Raw genomic sequence first — 23992 nt, forward strand, 5'->3', positions numbered from 1 at the left:
GGGAGCTGCAATAACAACACTGTGCCCATTCTGATCAGACTGAAAGATTTATAGAGATTTATCCATGTGCTGGAAAAGGATTTGATATCAACATAGATGCAGATTAGCAGGAGCATTTTCTTCATATTGATTTAGAGTTCAGTACCAGGAATATGTAGAATTAACATCTGTGCGCATGACGAGTGATGAAAATTCAAAGTCAGGCTTTCAAAGGATGTCAGAATTGGTGTCTCTATCTGTGACTGTCCCAGAGGAACCTACCTGAGGGATTATTACAGATCTGTCTATATAGAAAGACTTGCATTGATTCACAGTGTACAATTCTTTCTAATCTATTAACATCTTCCTCCAAATCCTGTTTCTGCTGTTTAATGACATATGTCTGAATACAGACAGTGGAAAAATGTCAGTTTTAGTTTTACTGGATCTCAGTGCAGCATTTGATACAGTTGACCACAACATATTACTCAAACGACTGGAGAACTGGACAGGTCTTTCAGGAACTGTACTAAACTGGTTCAAAACATACTTAGAAAACAGGAAATACTTTGTATCAATAGGTAACTTCACATCTGAGCAGACAAGTATCACATGTGGAGTTCCCCAAGGTTCCATCTTGGGACCCTTTCTGTTTAACATTTACATGCTCCCACTGGCACAGATTATAAAGAACAACAAAATAAACTGTCATAGCTATGCAGATGACACACAAATATATATCACAATGTCACCAGGAGACCAAGGCCCCGTACAATTTTCTCCAGCTAAACAAAACAAAACTGAGGTAATAGTCTTTGGCGCCAAAGAAAAACGATTACAGGTCACCAGAGAACTTCAATCTATACATCTAAAAACCACAAACCAGGCGAGACATGTGGGTGTAGTGATGGATGCAGACCTAAACTTAGAAAAACACATTAAGACAATAACAAAATCAGCTTACTATCGCCTCAAGAATATTTCAAGGATAAAAGATCTGATGTCTCAACAGGACCTGGAAAAACTAGTCCATGCATTCATCTTTAGTAGGCTTGATTACTGTAACAGCATCTTTACAGGTCTACCTAAAAAATCAGTCAGACAACTACAGCTCATTCAGAACTCTGCTGCTCGAGTCCTCACTAAGACCAAAAAAGTGGACATCAGTCCAGCTCTGAGGTCTTTACACTGGCTGCCTGTCCGTCAGAGGATAGACTTTAAAGTTCTGATGCTGGTCTATAAAGCTCTGAATGGTTTAGGACCAAAATACATCAGTGACCTCCTGACCCAGTATGAACCTTCCAGATCCCTCAGGTCATCTGGATCCGGTCTTTTATCAGTTCCCAGAGTCAGAACCAGACACGGAGAAGCTGCATTCAGCTTTTATGCTCCTTATATCTGGAACAAACTCCCAGAAAGCCTCAGATCAGCTGAAACACTCAGTTTATTTAAATCCAGGTTGAAGACTCACCTGTTCTCAGCTGCATTTGAATAAAGCACCAAATCCACACTTTTAAGCTTAAATTTCAAAACTTACATTTAACTACTGATTTTATCTACTGTTCTGATCTGTTTTGATTTTATATACTGTTTTGTTTGTTTGTTTGTTAATTAGTTAGTTTGTTTGTTTGCTTGTTTTAATCAATTTTAAATCATGCTTTTTATTTGTTTTTGTTTCTAATGTCTCTGTAAAGCACTTTGAATCACCTTGTTGTTGAATTGTGCTATACAAATAAACTTGCCTTGCCTTGCCATCAGAAGGGCTCAAACCTCCTGCTGTTTCTACTGGACCATAAATTCTACTTTATGATGATCTTCAAAGATAAAAACGTGAGTTTATTTGTGAACTCTGTGAAATGCGTCTGATGTTTAGTTTGAACCAATCCTGTGTCAGCCGCAGCCACATCATTGCCACACATACAAATGGGTGCGTTCCTGTTTAGACCTGCTGGCTGTCAATAGGCTTCATTCCATTTGATTTCAGCCATTTCCGGTGGTCGGCTGTGATCTAAACTGAACATGGCTCCTGTGTTAGAAGAGCCTCTGATTTTAAACTTTGCACATTTAATAGTTTCTTTCCAACACTGTGGAGCTACCAGCCCAGTATATGTAGCCACAGTAGATGGAGTTATCAAGCTGACTGACAAACATCAGGATTCATGTGATCCCTACATGTGGACCTTTCACAGATGGATCCAAGTGCAGATTCAACTCTGCATTACATTTGACTTCAGCTGTTACACACTTTCTAGCTGTGTCACTTCCTGCTTTTTGGATCAGATAGTTTATTCATGTCCACAAATGTTTGGCTGCATGTTTTTATCATCTATATTTCCAGTCTTCATACAGCCGATATTTCATGTGAACTCCAACCTGCCAGCTGCCATCATGTTTTCAGGGTTCATTCAGTGTTGAAATGTAGGACAAACAGCAGCACATGTTCTCTAAATGTTTGCAGTCATTTTAAATGAAGCTGATACTACATGAGACATTTTCCATATTTACTGTCTTTGAACAGAGAATAATAAAGCCAGCAAACATATACAGGCTGTGCAAATACAAACTTCTGTGGTGCATTTGATGACCTGCAGAGGAGAACAAGTCGGGCTTTTCAGCCCTAACACAACCTCTTTGTTCTCAATACTACAAAACCTTCAAAGGCTGATATGCAAGTTTGCATGAATCACCAACACAGTTGTGTTTGTTTCTAGTATAATTATAAATAAGCTGATCAAATATCTGCTGACTGATTAGATCCAGTATCTGTTACAGATGAACTGGATATCACAGCGCATGTTGTTGATCCGTCATATCAAACTAAACCGTGTTGCTGGTGTAAATATCCTCCAATAAAGTCAGATGAGGGCTGCTGTTGCCAGGTAACGATGATGTCACACAGGATCTTCTGATCTTTAGCATCGTAGCGCTCGGAGTCTGATGTTGGCTCATGTGTTGTTAAACACCAACATGACGTTCTACTAGTCAAGGCCTCAGCTTCACCCACTGATGCTGATAACACAGACCCACTAATAGAACTGTTTTATCAGGGTTTGATGCAGCGTCAGCATTAATGTCACATTTAATCAGACACATTTACATTACAAGCCCACTACAACCATATGGAACTCCAAAGTGTTCAAAATTAAATAAATAAATAAGTCATGATGAAATAAATAACTATGTGAATAAATAAGACACAGATATGTAATGTGAGAATGATATTGTGAAATAATTGAACACATTTTGAAAAAAAGCTCATTATTGTGAAATATATTGCATTCTGCTATATAAATTTACTTATTATTGTGAAATATTATTTCATGATCATTATTTTTCACAATAACAGAGATTATTCCTGAGGCATTTTATTTATTCCCAGCCATTTTAAATCCAAAATGTCCTTTTTTTTCAAAGTCAGTCTTTATTTCAAAATCCCGTTTTTCCCAATGGCCTATTTATTTCATTATTATTACACATTATTTGACCACGAGCAATCTTTTCTGGTTTGACGCTGTCTTTGTAGCCAGAAACCAGCTCTCTCCTCGGCTTCCTCCACTACACGCTTCCCCCACGCCAGTCTCCTCCGTCACTATAAAGGGGAGAGTCATGAGCTCCATCACCCTCACCTGTGCCGTCCAACGTCCCGCCACCAGCCTCCACTGCAGCAGGCCAGAGACCACACCCCTGCCACAATAAGTAAAAGTATATCCTTGCTGTACCCTTAATGCTAAATGTGCTAAATTAACCGCTGCCTTTGCCCCTTTGGGATTATTCTTATGTCACTGGGATGTTGACCTTTGACCTTCACATTAGAGAGATGGGCAGACATAATTAGTGTATGAATTTTAAAGTAACAGGTAATAAAGAGAGTGTAGCAAATGTAGTCAGGTTTATTACTCTGTATCACACATGAGTGCCCGAGGGAGGCGGGGCTGACTGGGGAGACACAGGAAACAGAGAGACAGGGCTGACTCGACATGAAACGATGAAACGTGGGACACGGGAACAGAAACTAAACACAGGCTGAAATGAACACTGAGGGAGGGAGAACTAAGATTACTGAGAGCCTGATAAATAAGAAGAACAAAAAGCAAGAAAAACAAGAGTCAAAGAAAACCAAAAACACAAAGCATTGGGCCAGGACCCACTGCTGTGACATTTATATGTGATAAAAACATTAAAAACTGCTCAGATGTTGAAATCTTTCTACGTATACTTTAGGTTCAGCTCTCCAGCCTGGCATTTGGTTAAGCATGATTCAAACATTTGGTTTTGTTTAACTGGTTTTAATTATAGTTACTTTTTGTGAACAGTGAACTAAATATCTGAAATCTTTCCTTCCTTAAAAGTTATAATCCTACTTAAGTTATAGTGCAAACGCTTAAGCAACAAATATACTTGATGATAATTAATTAATATTTCCCTTTGATGTTGCAACTATGCGGTCACTTCTGTCTTTAAACAAAATAATATTTTCCAGTTACAGAAATCATAAAGTCCAAACTACACTGAAAAAAATATGTTGTTGGATTTACTTAATTCAATGGTGGACATTTGTTGCACACAGATGTTTTGCTTTGGCAGCAACTTAAACAATTGAGTTAAATTAACACAATTTATTCAAGTTCAATAAGCCTGTGCAATTTGTGTTGATAAAATGTGACTTAAACATGTTTTGATGAAGTAATTTGAGCTCTTGGAATATTTTAATCCTTCACAATTTTCTCACTTTATCCCAACACCATTCAATAACTTTTACCCAATAGTACTTGGTCACTTAAATACTACATGTTATCTTCAAATTACATTTTGCTATTATATTATAGTATCAAATACACAATTTTCAAATGGAGGCCTAATAACAGATTATATTGTTCTCTTCCAAGATGGTTGCTGGCATCCACCAGTAACCTTTCAAAACAAAATGTCTAATTTCACTGCATTGACAGTAGGTAAAGAATTAAACTGACATTACTCCTCCACTGAATCTACATAAATCAACAGTTAAATAATGTCAGTTCTTCCGTGTTCTCTGGAATCAATCACAGCAAAGAAATTAGACTGTTTCTTTTGAAAAATGTTGGGAAAGAACAAATCAAGATCAAAAATCAAGATTCAGTTAAACAACAATTATAACTAAACAATTTGAGATAATGTTAGTTTCCATTAACATTAAATTAGGTTACTGAATTGGCAAACACCTTCCTATTAACATTACCCATTTTACCCCAATAACTAAAGAAATTAGCACTTGCAGGTCAAAACCTTTATTCAAGGGATGCAAAAATAACATTGATACAGTGACTGTCAAAAATTACAGCACTGATCATACTGTGACATGTTGGTTCAAAACAGCACACTTAGAAATATTCAACGTTCTTTACTTCAACTGAATGAAACTGAAAACACCATTTCACTCGACCCAGATGGGATATTTAGACTGTATAACTGTTCACGCTACATCTCTTCACTAGTAAAAGAAAGAAAAAATACAAAGAGAAATTTAAAAATGCTGCCAAAATGCTGCACAGAGCAAAAGGAAAAACAAACAACAACAAAAAAATGGCCCTGTCCTCATGGCAGTTGCAGTGTATATAAAAATGAACCCTGCGATCTGTTCCTGGAATTGAGCTTCAAAAATGCAGCAGAACAAGTGTGAGATTTAAATGTCTTCTCACCTAGAGCTGGTCACCTTGCATGCATAACAGTGAGCTTTCCTTGCAGGAGCAGTTTTGTCTTAGTTGTGAGCTTTTCTTGTACCGGACTCTGCGCCCTAATTTTAGTGTCAGACCACACCTTCAGAGTATTCCATCAGAACCAACCACGACGCAAGAGGAACACTGATGACGTGCAACCCCATGACCCAATCTGGGGCAGTGATGTACCAGCGGAGTTCAAGTTGTGGACCACCGGACAGAAGGTCCTGCACTCACTGTTCCCATGGGTCGGAACTGGAAAAAACACGTTAAGAATTGAGACTCTTGACTACCGATTTGGACTTTTCCTGAACAGCTCAACAAAGATAAATAAGGCTCAGAATGAGGAAATCGACGCGATCAGAATAGTGGTCATGCAACACAGGGTCGCCCTGGACATGATTCTCGCTGAGAGAGGGGGCCTCTGTGTCTTATTCAACACCACTTGTTGCACCTATATCCCGGACAATGTGCACTCCTTGACCATGACCACCGCCCTAGACAAGTTGCGACAACTGAGTAATGCGCAGCAACAAGACTATGTCACGAACAATGAGGACTGGCTGACCTGGCTGCTGAGTGGCAGCTGGAAGACCCTCGTGATAAAAGGACTCGTACTGATAGGAGTTCTGCTTCTATTATTGTGCTTGTTTTCTACATGTATCCTACCATGCATAAGATCCATGATTGACAAAATGGTACAGGCCACAGTAATTACCTATGTTGGACTGCCACTAGAAGATGAACCGGATGAAGAAGATTTAGTATAGAAACACACACACACATACTGAATGATGCTACAATTGAAAATGTTATAAGCAAGTGATTGTTGGCTGATAATAAAGTATGATTAAGTGAAAAATATTAACATCAGGAGGGGATGTTAAAGAAGAAACGCTTTTATGAGTTTTATGTTGCATTAAAGTACATGTTCATATTTTACTCTTAATAGGAAAAGAACAAAATGTACTACTCGCTCTGTTTATAGAAAGAGGAAGTTCACCCTATGACATTTATACGAACTTAGACACACACACACACACATATATGCAAAATTAGAGGAAACTGCTATGCTTGTTTCACCCTGCTATAAATAATAAACGACTACTGCAGCTCGGTGTGAGTCCTCTCTGAGCCCTCACCCGTGCAGCACCTTAACCGTCTCCAAGTGTCTCAGTGTTGTTTATTCACCTGTTTGATAACTGTAAATCTCTGACAAGAGTTTATTTATATCATCTTCACGTGAACACATTCAAGAACATCACAGATGAAGAAACATTAAAAACTTCCACACTACATAAAGCAAGAAAAATAGTTTTTCTTTCAGGTGGTTTCAGAAAAACAGAAACATCAAACATCTCCAAGACTCTCTTTGAAAGAACTAAAAACCTTTGTTCTCATGGTCCAATCATGAGTGAACTCCCCGATGAAGCCTTGTGTGCTAAAACATGTCACAGTTTTAAAGGTTAAACATGAGTTTCCAAAACGTTTTGCTGGAGAACAATGAACTATTTGACTGAGTTTCAATCATTTACAGACGAGCAAAACCAGGACAGAGAAAAAAGGACAAAACTGACTCAGTAAAACAACAGAAAAGAAGATCCCATGTAGATCTGTATTATGTAGAAGTTCAGCCCAGCAACCAGTTCAGTTCAACACAAGTTTAAATGATTCTATCTGAACTCTGTGGAGCCTGATCTCAAGCTTTTTGAGTCTGACACAGAAACCAGAGGATCTTTCTGTGTCTTCAGATTCACTGTGATCCAGTGATGGGAGTGATTTCAGCCCTGAGTGATCGCGCTGATGTTTGCACAGAGCAGACAATGAGGTGAATGTTTGGGCACATTGGTAACAGTGAAACAGTTTATTAGTAACGTGGGATCGTTTGTGTGCAGAGTATGAACTGAGATTCCTGAAGCTCTTGTCACACTGGTCACAGCTGTAGTTTCCTTCCATGTGTGCACGTTCATGAATGTTACGATGACCTGACTGTGAGAAGCTTCTGTCACAGTGTCTGCACTTGTGTGGTTTCTCTCCTGTGTGGACTCGTTTGTGTGATTCAAGCTTCCATGCAGTGGTGAAGGATGACCCACACTGATCACAGAGGTGCTTTTTAACCCCACTGTGAATCAGTTCATGTTGTTTTAAATCACTTGGTGTGGTGAAGCTTCTCCCACATTCTTTGCAGTATTTCAGTTTGTCTCCAGTGTGTCTACGTTGATGTACTTTTAGGGTCTTTTGCCGACTGAAAGTTTTTCCACAGAGGTCACAATGAAAGTCTTTCCCACCACCACAGTGATGACAGGGTTGAGAACTGGATCCATCTGTGTCGCTCTGCTTCTAAACAAAGACACAAAGACAGTGTAAGTCAGTCCTTCAACATTTGTATCCTGAACGTCGCCTGAAATAAAGAGCATCTCTGCAGACGTCCAACTACATTTGACTGTTTCAGTTAACACACTCAGTTTACTGGGCTGCAATAACTACAATACTACCACCATAATACTACAGTAATACTAAAATCATAACTGAAAGGAAAATCTGAATAATCACTCAGAGCTGCTTTTCCATGCAGTAGAATTGCTAACATGCTAACACAGTTTAATGAGCAGAGTTGTTCCAAACAGTCAGGCTAAAATGACAAGATAACAATATAAATACATACCTCACAGTAGCTGCACTTGTAGAGTCTCTTTCTGGTGTGGATCTGTTGGTGTCGTCTCAGGTCATGTGGAGATTTAAAAGTCTTCTCACACAGGTCACATTGATAAGGTCTCTCCTCAGTGTGGGTAAACATGTGTCGTTGTAAGTCTGTGTGAGTTATAAACTCTTTGCCACACTGTTCACAGCAGTACACATCATGTCTGTTGTGAATGCGTAGGTGTGTATTTTTTATTTTATCCTCTCTGGCTGAAAGTTTTTCCACAGATGTCACAGCTGTATGGCTTAATTCCAGAGTGGGTAACTAGATGCTTCTGTAAGCTGCTACTGTGAGTAAAAGCTCTGCCACACTGATCACAGCTGTATGGCTTAATTCCAGAGTGGGTAACTAGATGCTTCTGTAAGTGGCTACTTTGAGTAAAAGCTCTGCCACACTGATCACAGCTGTACGCTTTAACTCCACTGTGGATGAGTTGGTGTTTTTTTAGGTAACCCTTCCTGGAAAAAGAATTTCCACACAAGTCACAGCTGAACGGTCTCTCTCCAGTGTGGATGACCTGATGCCGTTTTAGTTTAGCCCTCACAGTAAAACCCTTCCCACACTCGTCACAGCTGTATGGCTTAATTCCAGAGTGGGTAACTAGATGACTCTGTAAGTGGCTACTGTGAGTAAAAGCTCTGCCACACTGATCACAGCTGTACGCTTTAACTCCACTGTGGACGAGTTGGTGTTGTTTTAGGTAACCCTTCAAGGAAAAAGACTTTCCACACAAGTCACAGCTGAACGGTCTCTCTCCAGTGTGGATGACCTGATGCTGTTTTAGTGAAGCCCTCACAGTAAAACCCTTCCCACACTCGTCACAGGTGTGTTTTTTCTCTCCCTTTCTTCTGTGAGGTTTGTCGGCCTCCTGAGAGCGCTGACTTCTGGCTCCATGTTGGTCCTGCAGTGACAGAGATACAAACAGAGGCAGTGAGTGAAATGCAGTCGTGGAACAAACTCAACCTTCAAACTCCATTAACACTAGTTTTAAACCTGAAGGTGGAGCGTGGCACCAAACACCTTAAAGGTCTCTTATCCCCACCTGCTGGTAGTTCTAACACATTACATCCAACCTGCTGTTAAAGATAATTCATGACTGTTCAAACACTAAAATCATGCCCATCCCTCCTGATTGTACACACACACACACACACACACACACACACACACACACACACACACACACACACACACACACAATTTTATAATTTTGATTATTTTGTTGTTTCCTATTACATATTTCTATAATTTGTATAGATTTATACAGAATTATTCAGTGATAATAAATCCTATGTTTGTTTATTCTAAAGGAACCCCGTTAGCTTCCACAACAGATGTTGCTCGTCTTCCGTCAAATACTCACATAAAATATTACACAATAAAGTGGATTCAAGATATCCACATAATTTCACTCTTACATCCACAGTGAGGTTTCACAATTGTTCAAATATAAGCAATCAATAATAATAATAATAATAATATCAATAACATTGAGGCACATTACACAAGTTTCAAAAACAAATCATGTCTTACAATATTTACAACAACTAAAAGCTCTGTAAATCGGCTTTTAAGTGTTCATTGAAGTTTTGAATAATTCTCTAATTTTTTAAGGCAACTTATTCCACTTGAAAGTTGCTCTAAATGTAACAGTTTTACAAAACGTTACTTTTAACTCGAGCATTTACTAAATTGCACCTTGTTGAAAACTGTGTAATATGATGATGTATTTCATCTGGATACTGCAGCTGAGCAGAATAAATGTGGTGTGTTTAACAGAATTGCTTTCTTTAGAACTACAAGTAAGCCATAGAATATTTTAGCCTGTACAGGAAGCCAAGAAAGGTTATTATGCATTTTATCAATATTAGTATAGTATGAACATCTTCACACTAATCTGGACGCCTTATTCTGGACTAACTGAAGTCTGTTAAGATCTGTCTTATTAGCTGCTGACCAAATGATTGAACAATACTCCAGATGAGACATTACTAGTGCATTAATGACATCTTTCATAATGAAGAAGTGATACACAAAGAGCATTTCATAGCCATAGCTATGCCTTGTCGGCAGAGTTATGTGACATTAGTGATGTTTGTACTTTCAGCGTTAACTTGGTTTTAAAGCCTTTAAAATATACGCCGTTCAATAGTCGACCTTAATCTGACAGAGAATGTGATGATTTTGTGGATAATTAAAGTCAGTCATATATCCACAAACACAACAAGCTGAAAGTCAGTGATGCTGCTCGGTTTGCAGTCCTGAACATCACGGCACAAGCAGGATCCACTGCACTGTTAATGTTAGCTGTGTTATATTGCTGCCTCTGTTCGGTGGTGTCGAGCCAAACGCACTTTAACGTGTGTTTGAACGAGCTGACGGTTCACTCATTAAGCTGAAAGAAAGATGCTTTAATCACAGCAGTCACACATGTGTCCACTGCACCATCTGGAACTCTTCTTGTTTACACTCGTAATAACACAAACACTAAATCCTGCTTCTCTGGTGCTGTTGTGTAGCAGTGTGTACACCTGAGACTGTCACCTGTCTGTCTGTCCTGCACTCTCTCTCTGTTTCTTTCTCTCTGATTGTGGAATAAAAGTATGAACATGTGTTTATAAGTTACACTTGTGTTTGAATCCTGCAGCTTATCACACATTTGATTTCCATGTGTGACGACTGCAAGTGTCCAGAGTGAGGACAGACTGAGGGACCCACTGCTGCACATCATCTGTGAGGCTTTGCAGCCCTGATGATCCACCAGGACAAACTCAGCAGTGTGTGAGGAAGAGGAGGAGGAAGAGCCAGCAGCAGCTGACAGATGGAGAGAATAGACAGACTGTTCCCTGTTTGTGAAGGACTGCTAGGAAAGTTTAACATAACTGTCTGTGCTGAATCAGTCTTATTAGGTAATGTTCAAATAATGTGATCATCCCAGTGTTTCCAGTGTGGGAGAAAGTACTCAGGGCCTTCAAGTTACACACTATGAAAGGCAGCAACAAGTTTAATGTTCAGAAACCTAAAGTATGTATCAGCAGCAGGATGGAGCTAAAAATAAATGTTGGTTTCAGTTCTATGAAGCTTTGAGTATTTTGGATCAGCAGCTGCTGTGTTTGTTGCATCATATTGCTGTAACTGTTTATATGCTTTATATATTCTGAGCTAAGTTGATCTATAGTGTTACATGATACACTCTCAGAAATAATATAAATATATATATATAAATAACTGTTAGTATCATGGTTGCTAGGCAACCTGGGCAGCGCGACGGAGGCTAGACGTCCCATTTCACGAGCCTACGAGCCTCGCACTTCGGCCTTAGCGGTCTTTGAGTACGCGGCCCTTGAGGACTTTAAAGCTGCAGAACCTGAATCGGGATACAGCCATGATGATCTCCAGCCTCGTGCTCGCCAACATTCTCACCTGAGTTAAGAAGACGATCACTGAAATGGTCTCAGCAGGTCCTTTGATGACAGCAATGAAATGCAGTGGTAAGGCTTTTTGGGGATTCAGTTCGTTTTCATGGCAAAGAAGGACGATGCAGTTCATCTGATCACTCCTCATAACATTCTGGAGTGCAGGCAAAATGCTATTATAAAAACTTAAGCAGCAACTTCTCCAGGTTCCAATATTTATGCAATTCTCAAACCTTTTGGCCACGACTGTATAACCTCTTCTGAAGTTTAGTGGATATTATACATGGTTATGCTCAGGATGTGTCGGCCAGTTTCCACTGGAAACGCCTTTTGGTTAAACTGTCAGCGAGGAATTTGCATTTGCACTGTTACATTTTTATATAACTTTAATGCACATAAACAACAGCTGCTTGTTTCAGTGAAAATACATTGATGGGTTTTTAATAAAGTTGTGCAGCTGTAAAGTATTTTGTCTGGTGTCAATTCTATCGTCAGCTACATCGTTATGGCAAATGTTCAAATGTATATGGTGATAAATATCTTTGGTCATATGGTCCTGCTCTGTCTGTCACCTTCTGTGTTGAGCTCATTGTTTCCTCTGTAGTGGCTGAGCTGAGTCCAAGTAGCTGAAACTGTTCCTCTGCTGCTCCGTCAGACTCTCCTCCTCCTGCTGATCAGCTGGGACACAAAACAGCTCTTTGTTAGGCTCCACACTGCACTGAAGAGTCAAAGTGTCTCATATGTTCATCTGACAAGTAAAAGAACACATTTTTGTTTCCCGAGGTGGGCAACTTGTTGGAAACAAACACAAAAGGTTTGAGCACTGATACCTGCCATTGCTGGCATTGAAAGATGCAACGCCAGCAATGTGGATTGTCAAGACTCAAACCAATCATCAAGCAAAGACAACAGGGATCATTTGTTTCTGTTTATTTAGCATTCACAGCATTTGTAGTTGCCTTCTGTGCAGGGGAAGTCCACGCACACTGTGTGGTACCGCCATCTGCAGAAGGTGCATTCAACCTCTGTAAGAGAAACGAGGTTGTCTGAGACTGAAATGATATTCACTAAAGAAGTGGTGATTTGTAAAACTTCAAGTGTATGATAAGGTGAAAACAAATACACAACTGCATGTCATGTAGTTGAAGGTTTTTTTTCCTTTGGAAGACCGGAAAACACTGAAAGTTACAAATTAGTCCTTTATTTATCCAGGTAAAAAAAAAATCTCATTGAGATTAAAAATCTCATTTCCAAGAGAGACCTGGCGTCATGGCAACACAAGTCACATACCACACAGGTATATAACATTTAAAACAAACACAATATCCCAACATGTGTAACAAATGTATTGTGCTTGAAACAAATTCAGAATAGGTGATAAAGCAGCTGCACATGTGTGTCACGAGTAAATCTGGCTGTATAACAAACAGAAACAAGTGATCTGCTGTCTTTGCTCAATGGTTGGTTTGAGTCTTGACAATCCACATTGCTGGCATCTTTCAATATGTTGAATGCACCAGTGTAAGTGCAGCCACTCAGACTCAATGTGTTCATAGAAACAGGCGCAGATGTGTCACGAGTTCATCCAGCAGTAGCTATGGCACTTGGCCACAGGGGGCAGCAGTGGACTGACCTGCATTTGAGACTGCTCCAGCTGCTCTGTGACAGTCAGTAGATCTGCTACAAATTGCAGATCATATGCAAGTTTTGGAAATGACATTATAAATATTCCTAACTTAGCCACGGCAGCATTGTTGATGTATTACCTATATACTACAAATTATTCCACCTGCTGAAAAGTGGATCTAATGTGGGCGGACTCACACTTAGCAAATAAACCTGTGATGTGAGAATGTAATCAAACTGTTGATCAGAGGCAAAGTAATTTAAAGTTTATGATGCTATCGTCTAATGTTAGCTGACATGATGTTAGCTTGTAAACTTATGTTGTTGTCTGGGTCTCATGTCTGATCTGATGATAATAACTGTGACAACACAGAGATTAAATAAAGGACGTTGGTGGGACTTCTTATGTTAGAACTATAACTTCAGTTAAGGAGTGAGACGTAAGGTGACAAGGAGAATGAAGAGAATGAGAAAGAAGTAACTGGGAAGAGAAAATGAAAACAAAAATTTGAAATGATCAAATTTGTGTTAACAGATGATGGTGATTTTAGAAATTCAAGTAATTTAAAGGTTTTATCCTATTTGTTGTTGTTTTTTTCATATTCTTCTATTTGCAAGAGGTTATTAATAAAACAGGTTCTCTTTCTGGTTTCTCTTTTTGGACGCACTCTCTACAGCTTATCACATCCAAAATGGGGGATGTCAAGTACAAAACCTCGACAGAAACAATCAGCAAGAATTTTAGCATCAGTCCAAAATAAAACTGTCCAACTACAGAGTTTTAAAATCCAACTAAACTATGAACAGAGATCTTTTACAAATGGGCTATTGATGAGATGACAGTGGTAACAAAAACGTACACATCCGCGCACACAGACAAAATGGCGGGAGAGCGTTTAACGGTCGACCTCATGAGTCCGTTACCGTGAACTATGGAGCGGCAGATTTGTGCTGGAACTGAGCTGCACACAGCTGATGTTAGCCAGGAAACATTACACACTGCTAACGTTACCTTCACACGGAGCTCCACACGGAGACGATCAGCGTCAGGCACAAACACCAAGTTCAGAAAAGAGGAACTTTGAGCAGGAAGGAAAGAGTCAGAGCGGCGTTTGAGGACACGTTTACAACCACGAACATCAGAATCTGTCTGTGCTGCATTCAAGTGCAAGTTGGAAACTCACTAATCTCTGTCATGTTGTTCAAAGATGATTTATTTCTGCTGGTTTTCTTGTTTGAAACACAAACATGTGTCAGCACTTTGTTGTTCTTCACCCTGCAGCATTTGAATATTTCAGGAGTAAACTGATCATAAATTCATGAAGTCATGACTGAAAGTGCAGACTGAGAGTGGATCACATGATGTTTGAGGTGTGTCATGTGACATGTTCAGTATTGTCACACATGTCTAGATTGTCCCTGATATCATAGCTGCTCAAACACTGATGATTATATTTGAAGAATTATTCCTGATGGCAGCAAAGTTTGAATGGAGCTCTCTGTCTGTGCTGATTTGTCGCCCTCTGGAGGTCAAAGCACAAACTGCATGATGTCACTGTAACCACCACGGTGACAGGAAGTGTTTTTAAATGATGAAATATGTCAGTGATGCTGATAGTGTGTTCATCACAGACGTTCAGGCTGACATGAATCAAAGTTAATGTCATTATGGACCAAGGACAGTACTCTGGGTCTCCTGCAGAACAACTCGAGCTGTGATACCTGAATGAAGAGCCTCTGCTGCTTTAAAGAAGGAGGCTCGAGGCAGCGGTGAGGTGCAGACCAACCAGCTTTTATTCAGCAACTTTAACAGAAGGATCAGAAAAATAAAACTATACAGCACAGTGATGCTGACTGAAGCCACAGCATTAAACTAAACAAGCATCGGATCATCTTTAACAACATCTAATAAATAATGACAACTATTTAATCCTGTATTTCCTACAATAAAGCCTGTTCAGATATTTGTTGCTGATGGAAATGTAAAAGGCTCCCAGGAACCAAAGGACAAAAACAGAGGCAACAGTCACAGCTGCAAAGGATCCCCTAACACATAAACTGGTTCGAAGATATTTTCTAGCTCTGCAGAGGAGCTTGATTGCACGGACAGTAAAAAGTGGATTCAATAACAGCAGCGAGCGCTGAGTGATATAACGGTGCTGCGAGCAGCAGTGCAAAGGCTCACACAGAGACAGCAGCTACACTGTGTGTGGATGTGATCCACAGTCACAGCTGTGGGTTTCAGTCAGTGTGTCTCTAACTTCATGGTCACATTTCAAAGCTTATTGGAGCCAGAAGATGTCCAAGTAAAAGATTTATTGCTGTACTCGTCTACCAGGATAACAGGAGGTTCATAAAGCTGTGTAATACTTCAGCTTTCCATCATGGAGTAGTAGTTGTGTCCCTTTGTGTTCATTAGTGTGTTCACACGTCTACTTTAACTTCACTCTGTAATGAAAGGATTCAAATCACTGATAAATACATACATGCTGACTCTGAGTCTCAGTGAAGGAGGAAAGGATGGATGAAGGCAGCCTAGTGTGGGTCATGTGTGTCCAGCAGTCATCCAGGGCCTGGATCCATCTGTAACAGGAAGACAAAGTCCAGCCTGTAATCATCCTATCAGGCACAGCGTTTCCATCCAGCATCCTGACGACGCTAACAACCCGTCAAACGTCTCCTCTGGTCCACAGAAGTCACACTTCCTGTGTCATGTTTACCTTTTTAAGTGTGCTATTCAAGCCTGTGTGACCAACTCTGACTCTCCAGATTCCATCCTGGTCTCTGCTGCAGCTTCTTCTACACGACTGTTTTCTGTATAATAATATCTGCCTTTCCCGTCTCTGTCCCAGTGTGCCTGCCACTCGTCCTTCATCTTTACCTTCATTATACTCTTCACCTCACTTTCACTGTATTTTATAGTCAAACCTGCACGACTTCTTCTTGCTGCACCTTTTTAAACTTATCGTCCTGTTCATTGCATCAACACCGATATTCACAGGGAGCCATAAGAAATCCACTTCTATCCCTCTGTGTTTGATTCTATACAGTAAATGAAGTATATCAAAAACAATATGTTGCCTAGAGTCTGAAGACATATCACCTGTGCTCACTAGCACGCTGCTAGAGTCCCAGCAAACCACATACCTCCATATTAGTGCGTCCTCCACCCAGTTCAAGCCAGTAACATCACTACCAGCTCCCAGTATAAACTGCCACATCATCTGTAATTCTTTTACTCATCACCAAACTTATTTGTGGGAGAACAAATGCAGCAGCCGTTCTTTTATCTGACAGTGTTGACGCATCAGTAAATATCCTCACATGACCTGAGGACTTTCCCACTATATGAACCTGCTTTTAGTCGCCCCTCCTCCCTCGCCACAAGCTTCCTTTACAACATAACTTATAAAAAACAACTTTATTGACAATCAGCAATAACAATTACAGACAGTCTAGAAGAAGAATCACATGATCAAGGAGCAGAAGTTTATGGTTTTAATAGCTTTTACATTTTGGGAAAGTTTTAAAAACATTGTTTGGTTTTCTTTCTAAAGCGTTGAAAGGACGGCTTTGCATCAGAACAGTAAGATCAGCAAATGAATCCATTAAAGTTCTTTTGCCTTGTTTGCAAAAGAAGCCAAACAACATTTGTGTCACAAAGAGAGACTTCAGAACAGATCAAAGATCACAAACATCAGGCACTGATGGAAACAGCCAAACACAGAAACAGGCACCAGCAGGTGAAGGAGGCCTGTTGTAGAAATGACTCTGAGTGCTCAGGTAGAAACGCATGAAGAACCAGTGCGTCTAATATTTGGAGACCAATCTGTGTTTGAGCATCCTGGATGAAACACAGATCATGTTGCAGAGCGAGGACGTCGTCTTTCCTCCCGAGTGTGTAACTACAGGACGTGTGCAGAAGGTTTAATCGTCCTCCTGACAGTTACTGATGAACGAGTCCTTCAGGGAGGCTCCAGGATCACTGTGGCTTTTACCAGCTGCTGCTAAACTGAGAGGTGTTGCTGCTTCATGTGTGAAGATGTTTGCATGGCTTTAACAGTGCAGACGTTCCTCATGTGCACCCATTTCATATGTTTTATTGTGATGTTTAGTAACATCTGCTTCCCTCCTTCAGGCAGACGATAAAGTGAGCTCAGCCTTAAACATGTGGAGAGAACGTTTGACCGACAGTCCTGGGACGACTGCAGAACAATGGTTTGTTTTTAATGATAAAGTTTCATAATGGAAATAAATGCTGAGCCTGTTTCATGATGTTGGCCCTGCAGCATCAGGCAGGATTAATACTGTAACAAACGTGTGTCACAGTTATAATGACTTTAAATGAAGACTTGGGTTGGATGGAGATGTCAGCTGGATTTGTGCTGACTGTCACTTTAAATGTTTTCTGTTCAGCTTCTAAATCTACTTTTGTATAATGTTTGCTGAGTTTTGCACTTCATGACGCTTTTAAGAAGAGCCAATAAATCCTGACTTTACACCAAAATAAAGGTTTAATGTGTTTAGTGTGACAGTGGAGGAGAGCGCACATAATAAGAGTCATTAACAGAATGGTGACAATTATAATCTGTCTCATTTTAGGAGCAGCTCACAGGCACAACAGACTACAGAGCAATCAAAGCACCAGTTAAACGTCCATGTGACCGGCTTACAGCCAATGAACAATCAGTCCCCACTGTCCCCACCAACATCACTGTACTGGAAAGACTGTGCTGCCATGGTCAGAGATGAACTGGTACTAAAATGTAAGGCAGCTGATGTGTGTGGCCTTAGCAGCACAAATGCATCACGGCTGCAACGCTGCAGTGTGTTTAAACATTTGAACATTTCTGTGGCTTCAAACCAGCAGCTCCTCTGTACTCAGTCGTGTTTGTGTGTCTGTCAAAGTGATTGTTGTCTTTAAAAGGCCTTTTGTGTTGAGTTTTGTGAGCAGTGCCGAGCTTCTCTGTAGTCTAAGCTGAGTCGATATATTTGATTCCATGTTTGGTGTGATTTTCAAAGTCAGCAGCAGCAAACCCATACGGTAAAAAAATACATTTTTCCTGGCCAAAATATATTTCAAATATATGGTAAATATATTTTGTATTTGTGATGCTCCAAAAAAATATATTTTTGAAATTGAAAATATATTTCTTTCAAACCAAAATACATTTCAAAACATATTTTAGGGTGAAGAAAATACATTTCCAACCTTACAGTAGAATGTATATCAAAGTATCCTTTATTTAAAATATATTTAGTGCAATAATGATGATAATGATAACAATACTAAAAGTAACATGTTTTATGCACATCTGCAAAAAACAGTTGGATTCAAACAAAACAGAGTCAAAGGTCTATCACGAATTAGGTTGTTTATTCATTTGCTTACAGTATTTCACATTACACAATATCTCACTATAATGTAGCGTTCATTGACTTTGAAATTATCTGTCAGTGATACAGTAAACAAGATACAACAACTGCTATGTACACTTTAGTTTTTGACAATATATACAATTTAGTACTTAAAGGAACACACTCCACTGTTTTGGAAATAGGCTCATTCTCCATCTCCCTCAGAGTTAAAAATGCAGCGTCTTCTTTCTAGATCCGTACGTTAATAGGGCTCTGGAGCGTGATCTTACGGGATGGGGCGTAGCCAGGATTTTTGGTCAAGGCGCCATATTAGCAGGCCAAACAAATGCTTGCTGTGTGGTCGGTTGTAATGTTAGATTGCACTACCGACAAAGGAATAAGCTTGAAAACAGGCTCTCTTTTCATTGTTTCCTCACCTGGAAACATCATGAGGGAGCTTATGTGTTGGATGTTACCAAAAGAAGGCGTCTAGCCTGGATAGCAGCTGCGAGACGAGCTGATATTCAGTTCTCTACCAGCCACAGATATCTGTTGGTGTGCTCCAGTATTTTCATTCAGGTAAGTTCTAAATAAGTTCATATTATTATTTATAGCCTGTTAATTTTATTTTCAATGCGCTCTGAGATCATAGCACAAACTTAGAACAAACATGCAGAACTACCTTCTATTTATAGAGTTGCTAATTATTTGGCATTATTGCAACAAACCAGCCTATGAAATGAATGAAACAAATCCTGACTGGGTTCCAACACTACACATGGGGCACTACGAAATCCCTGCTTCAAACTACATGCTACATGCCACCATGCCAATCAGATTACTTCTTCCATGTGTGGGTAAAAAGGTGACCTTCCTGGATAAGATGGCAAAGGTTTGCTGCGTTTTGGTGAACATGTGCCCCAGTGTGGTAGTAAAACCAGGGGAAAATGCTCTTGTTAAATACTCTTAAGTCTTGTGCTGTTTATGTAGTGATAAGTTTTCTTTTTTTTTTTTTTTTTCCTTTTTTCTCTTTTTTTTTTCTCCTTCTCTTTTTACAGTTGCAGAAACATATAGGTGATTGCTGTAACGTATGTTTTAATTTTGAAATTAAAGCAGCCTTTTTTCCGTTAAAAGGTTCTTTGTGAGGATCAATCCAGACATGGGAACAAAATGCCCTGCAAAACTTGGTACAAGCCGCAAGACAGGTCGTGTGGTAAAGAGGAAGGTTACAAGAATCAGCCCTCGGATCACCACCTTCCTCCAGCGGCTCTCTGAGTTTGAATGGAGGACTTCCAACTAGGTAAGAACAGAGATGATAATATCTTTTACATAGCTGATAATTATATACATACTGTACACACATCCATACAACAGTATGAATGATCTCAGACAGATGTGAACAAGTGAATAACCTGAGCAAACATGAATATTGATGATGTGTCTTTGACAGGTGGTGATAAAGACTACGCTGAACCCGACCATCCTGGTAACGGAAATCTAAATCCCATGTCACATTCTATTTCCTGGGACCCACTGATAATTATTACATTTTGTAAATGAGTTTTGTTTTACAATTGTAATAGTTTATTTAATGTTCATGCTGGTGGGTTTGTCCTGTTTTTAGAGGAATGAAAAACTGTTTTCCTTAAAAAAATCAGACAGAAAGGTGAAGGACTGTGTAGTTTTCATGTACGCTTCTATTTATTTTGGTTATTGGCATTGTTTTTATTCAGTTGAAAAATGTTTTTCTTGTTAAAAAAAAAATCAACAATAAATGTTGGTTTAATTCACTATCCTGAGACTACTTTATTTATTTATTTTTTTGTCCCGTTTGGATCTATAGCCATCAGAATTGTTGTCTTGAGGCCAAGAAAGATGCCAAGCGGATTTATTTTACCAAGTGGATCATCATGGCCTTGCCATATTGGTCCATTTGATTGACCTTTATTATAATTATGAATTTATTTTATTTTCAGTTGCAAACGGGACAGACATGACTGGGGGATAGGACAGGGGGAAAGAATGAAAGAAAGAGGGGGAGAGAAAGAAAGAAAACCAAAGGGGGGAAGAGACGGTGAGAAGGGGGGAAGAGAGAAAAAAACAAACAACAAAAAAAAAAACTCCTGGGTCACCTGTATGGAGAAAAAAAAAAAAACAGAGGAGACAGCAAACAACAAAGAGCAACATAATAATAGAAAAAAAAGCACCATCACAATAAACTAGCTAGCCATAGATATCAATAGTTACTAAATAATAAACGATATTGTGCAGCACGCAGGATAGACAGCGCACAGTGTGCTTTGAGGCAGCAGCCAAGAAAGCTGTAGTCCGCATCTGTGAATACCCATGTGTACACCTGTGTGCATACCTGTGTGGATCAGCATGCTTGCATTCCAAAGGTTTCTCCATGTGATAAGTGATAAGTTTTCAAAAGAGACAGTAAATTACAGAATGCTAGCAGTGGGTGATATTATACAAATGCTGTCATGATTTTATGTGAACATTTTGTCATTTGTAAACTATACATAACATTTTTTCTACATTGTAACTGATGTGATGTTTGACAAAGTGCTTTTAATTAAAAATAGGCAAACATTTCTTTGTTTCTTTATTCAACTTTTGAACAGTGGTATTTAGTAAGTACATATTCAGTAAATGCAAAGTATTTACATGGCCCCCTAAATTAAAACACTATGGGTTATTCAGAACAGAACTATGCTTGGAAAAATATTGTCCCATCAGTTGATCCAACTCCTCCACAGTAGCAGGTGGAACTTTTCTTTTTTGAGGATGGCTTCTTTTACCTGTCACTACAGATGGTCTGTCTATGTTTTGATCAAGGACCTTTTTTTTGGGCAGCTGAAGAGGAGAAGTCTATCTTATGGCCAACCTCTGGCTGTATCTTGGTCACATTACCCAGCAAAACCCAGTATGCAGGTTCATCTGTAACAGTCCTTGTGCCACAGATCCTCACTGTTGCTTCTACATTAAACAGAAGAGCAGTGACATGGTTGCAAGTCTCCACGACTCTAGCCATACAGCTGCAGTGGGCGGCTTCAACCTTCCCTGTGATGCTCACAATGACCTGTGGCTGCAATGCTGCAATTCAGTCTTTAAGAGTGCAGGACCTAAAACACACACAGACAAAGTTCATTTAAAGACAAGAACTATGAGCCAAGGCCGACACAAATGTGTTTTATTTACTTTCAAATCCATTTATCATAAATGTAACAAATAAAGTGTTTTTATGTATCCATCTATAGAACGCTGCATGTTATATTCTAAATCTGCATGTTTCTTTTTAGAAACCTATCAGCAAAAAATGAACCTAAAGTATGTAATGCAAGGATGTAATCACCAGAGGTGGGACCAAGTCATTGTTTTGCAAGTCTCAAGTAAGTCTCAAGTCTTTATCCTCAAGTCTCAAGTCAAGTCTCAAGTAATGTCAGGCAAGTCAGAGTCGAGTCTCAAGTCACTGGTGTAAAAGTCCGAGTCAAGTCACAAGTCTGAAACTTTGAATTTCAAGTCCTTTCGAGTCTTTAAAAAAAAAAAAAACGAAAAAATAATGTTGCAGTTATATGCTAAATGTAAATATTAGACCATGTAATTTTAAAATCTGTGTTTTTCTCAACACATGACAATGAACTTAGAAAATATACACAAATTGTGAAATTGCACCTCTTTAAAATGCAGCTCAATTAAACCTAGCTCCAAGAATAATTTTCACCGACAGTTCTGAGATAAGCTGCATGTTATTCTTGGATGCGGTTGTAGGACCAGCTTTAAAATCGCATGACAAAAATATCATACACATTAAAAAAAACTGTATCACCAACGTAGCCTGGACAACATTTGCTAGTTAGATGAAGTCAGCTATCTCATCTTAGCATATTTATATGCATATTTATAATCATACGGTTCTTGGAGTGAGTGCATACACTCATGAAGTTTAGTAACTTCAGGTCACTGCAACAAGCCCAGGTACAGTTTACCGACGGATGGGTAGTAGTAGTAGTGGGTAGTAGTGGGATGGGTAGTAGTGGAAATAATTTCTGGTAGCATCACAGAAATGTAGCAGTGACAACAATATTGTATGCTGTAATCGTACTGGGCAATTAGTGATACAAAAAACCTGTTTTATCCTGTGAATAAAAGTATATGTTTTTGTCAATGTACCATAATAACAGAGGCGAAACACAATATTGTGTCAGGACAATTCACTATTTATGCACAATAAATAAAGGAGCATAGCGCGACAATTTCTGTTCAGCGCCAGACTTGCTTGTAACCTATATCACCAATTATGTTAAGAAAAATGACGCATTAACTACAACAGAAGACTTGCCTTCGTGTAAATGCTTGGAGCAGACTAACCTGTGAGCTGGAGTGTTCTGGGACGTTATATTTGGTCTTTGAATGGCTGCAATCCAGTCGCGTCTTTGTTACTTCGGAAACATGGCTCGAACAATTTCTCTTCAACGACGTAATCCGATAACAACCGATCTCTTTACTCGTCGGCTTCCCGTGGCTGTCATTCGACCGGCTATTGCAGTTAATCATACAACAGCTTCTTGACATTTTTGTGTTTCTTTTTATCGCTGTATAACTGATTTTAATTGAAAGCCTGCGTGCGTTAGTACCGCTTGCCACGAGTTCCCAGAATCCTTTGCGGTTCTACCCGTGAATGACGTCACATTTTCAATCTCTATATAATATGCATGTTAAATTTTATATTTGGGGTAAAATATCAAGTCTTTTCAAGTAAACCGGTTCAAGTCCAATTCAAGTCCCAAGTCATTGGTGTAAAAGTCCAAGTCAAGTCACAAGTCTTAGAACATTTTTTCAAGTCAAGTCTAAAGTCATAAAATTAATGACTCGAGTCTGACTCGAGTCCAAGTCATGTGACTCGAGTCCACACCTCTGGTAATCACTTTCAAGAGGGAGAAAACATAAAGTTCGACTTTAAGTGACAACTATGGACACCTAATATGACAAGCAGATTCTGCAGGTCATTAATCAATGTATAAAACTAAAACAGAATGTATTTTTAGTGACACAGGACACAAACAAGGAAGCAAGATGTGTAATTAGGATTATTTATAATACATATGAATTAATTAGGGCAATTTCTTTAACCATAAAGAATAACTAAATCCTTCAGGACAATGTCACATCAATGCACTGAACTCACTATGTTATCCCTCTAACAGAGCCTC

General features: G+C 39.3%; 1 long non-coding RNA gene across 1 annotated transcript; it reads right to left on the reverse strand.

The window, feature by feature from the left end:
• Positions 1-8587: 8587 nt before the first annotated feature.
• LOC309702521 lies at positions 8588-16001 on the reverse strand. Its single transcript, XR_014275585.1, has 3 exons — positions 15905-16001; positions 12365-12470; positions 8588-9277 (listed from the first exon to the last, which is right to left on the reverse strand). It is a non-coding gene; the product is annotated as an uncharacterized lncRNA (long non-coding RNA).
• Positions 16002-23992: the final 7991 nt, after the last annotated feature.

This window comes from Aulonocara stuartgranti (genome assembly GCF_965226115.1).
Source record: "Aulonocara stuartgranti genome assembly, chromosome: 3".
NCBI classification, from domain to species: domain Eukaryota; kingdom Metazoa; phylum Chordata; class Actinopteri; order Cichliformes; family Cichlidae; genus Aulonocara; species Aulonocara stuartgranti.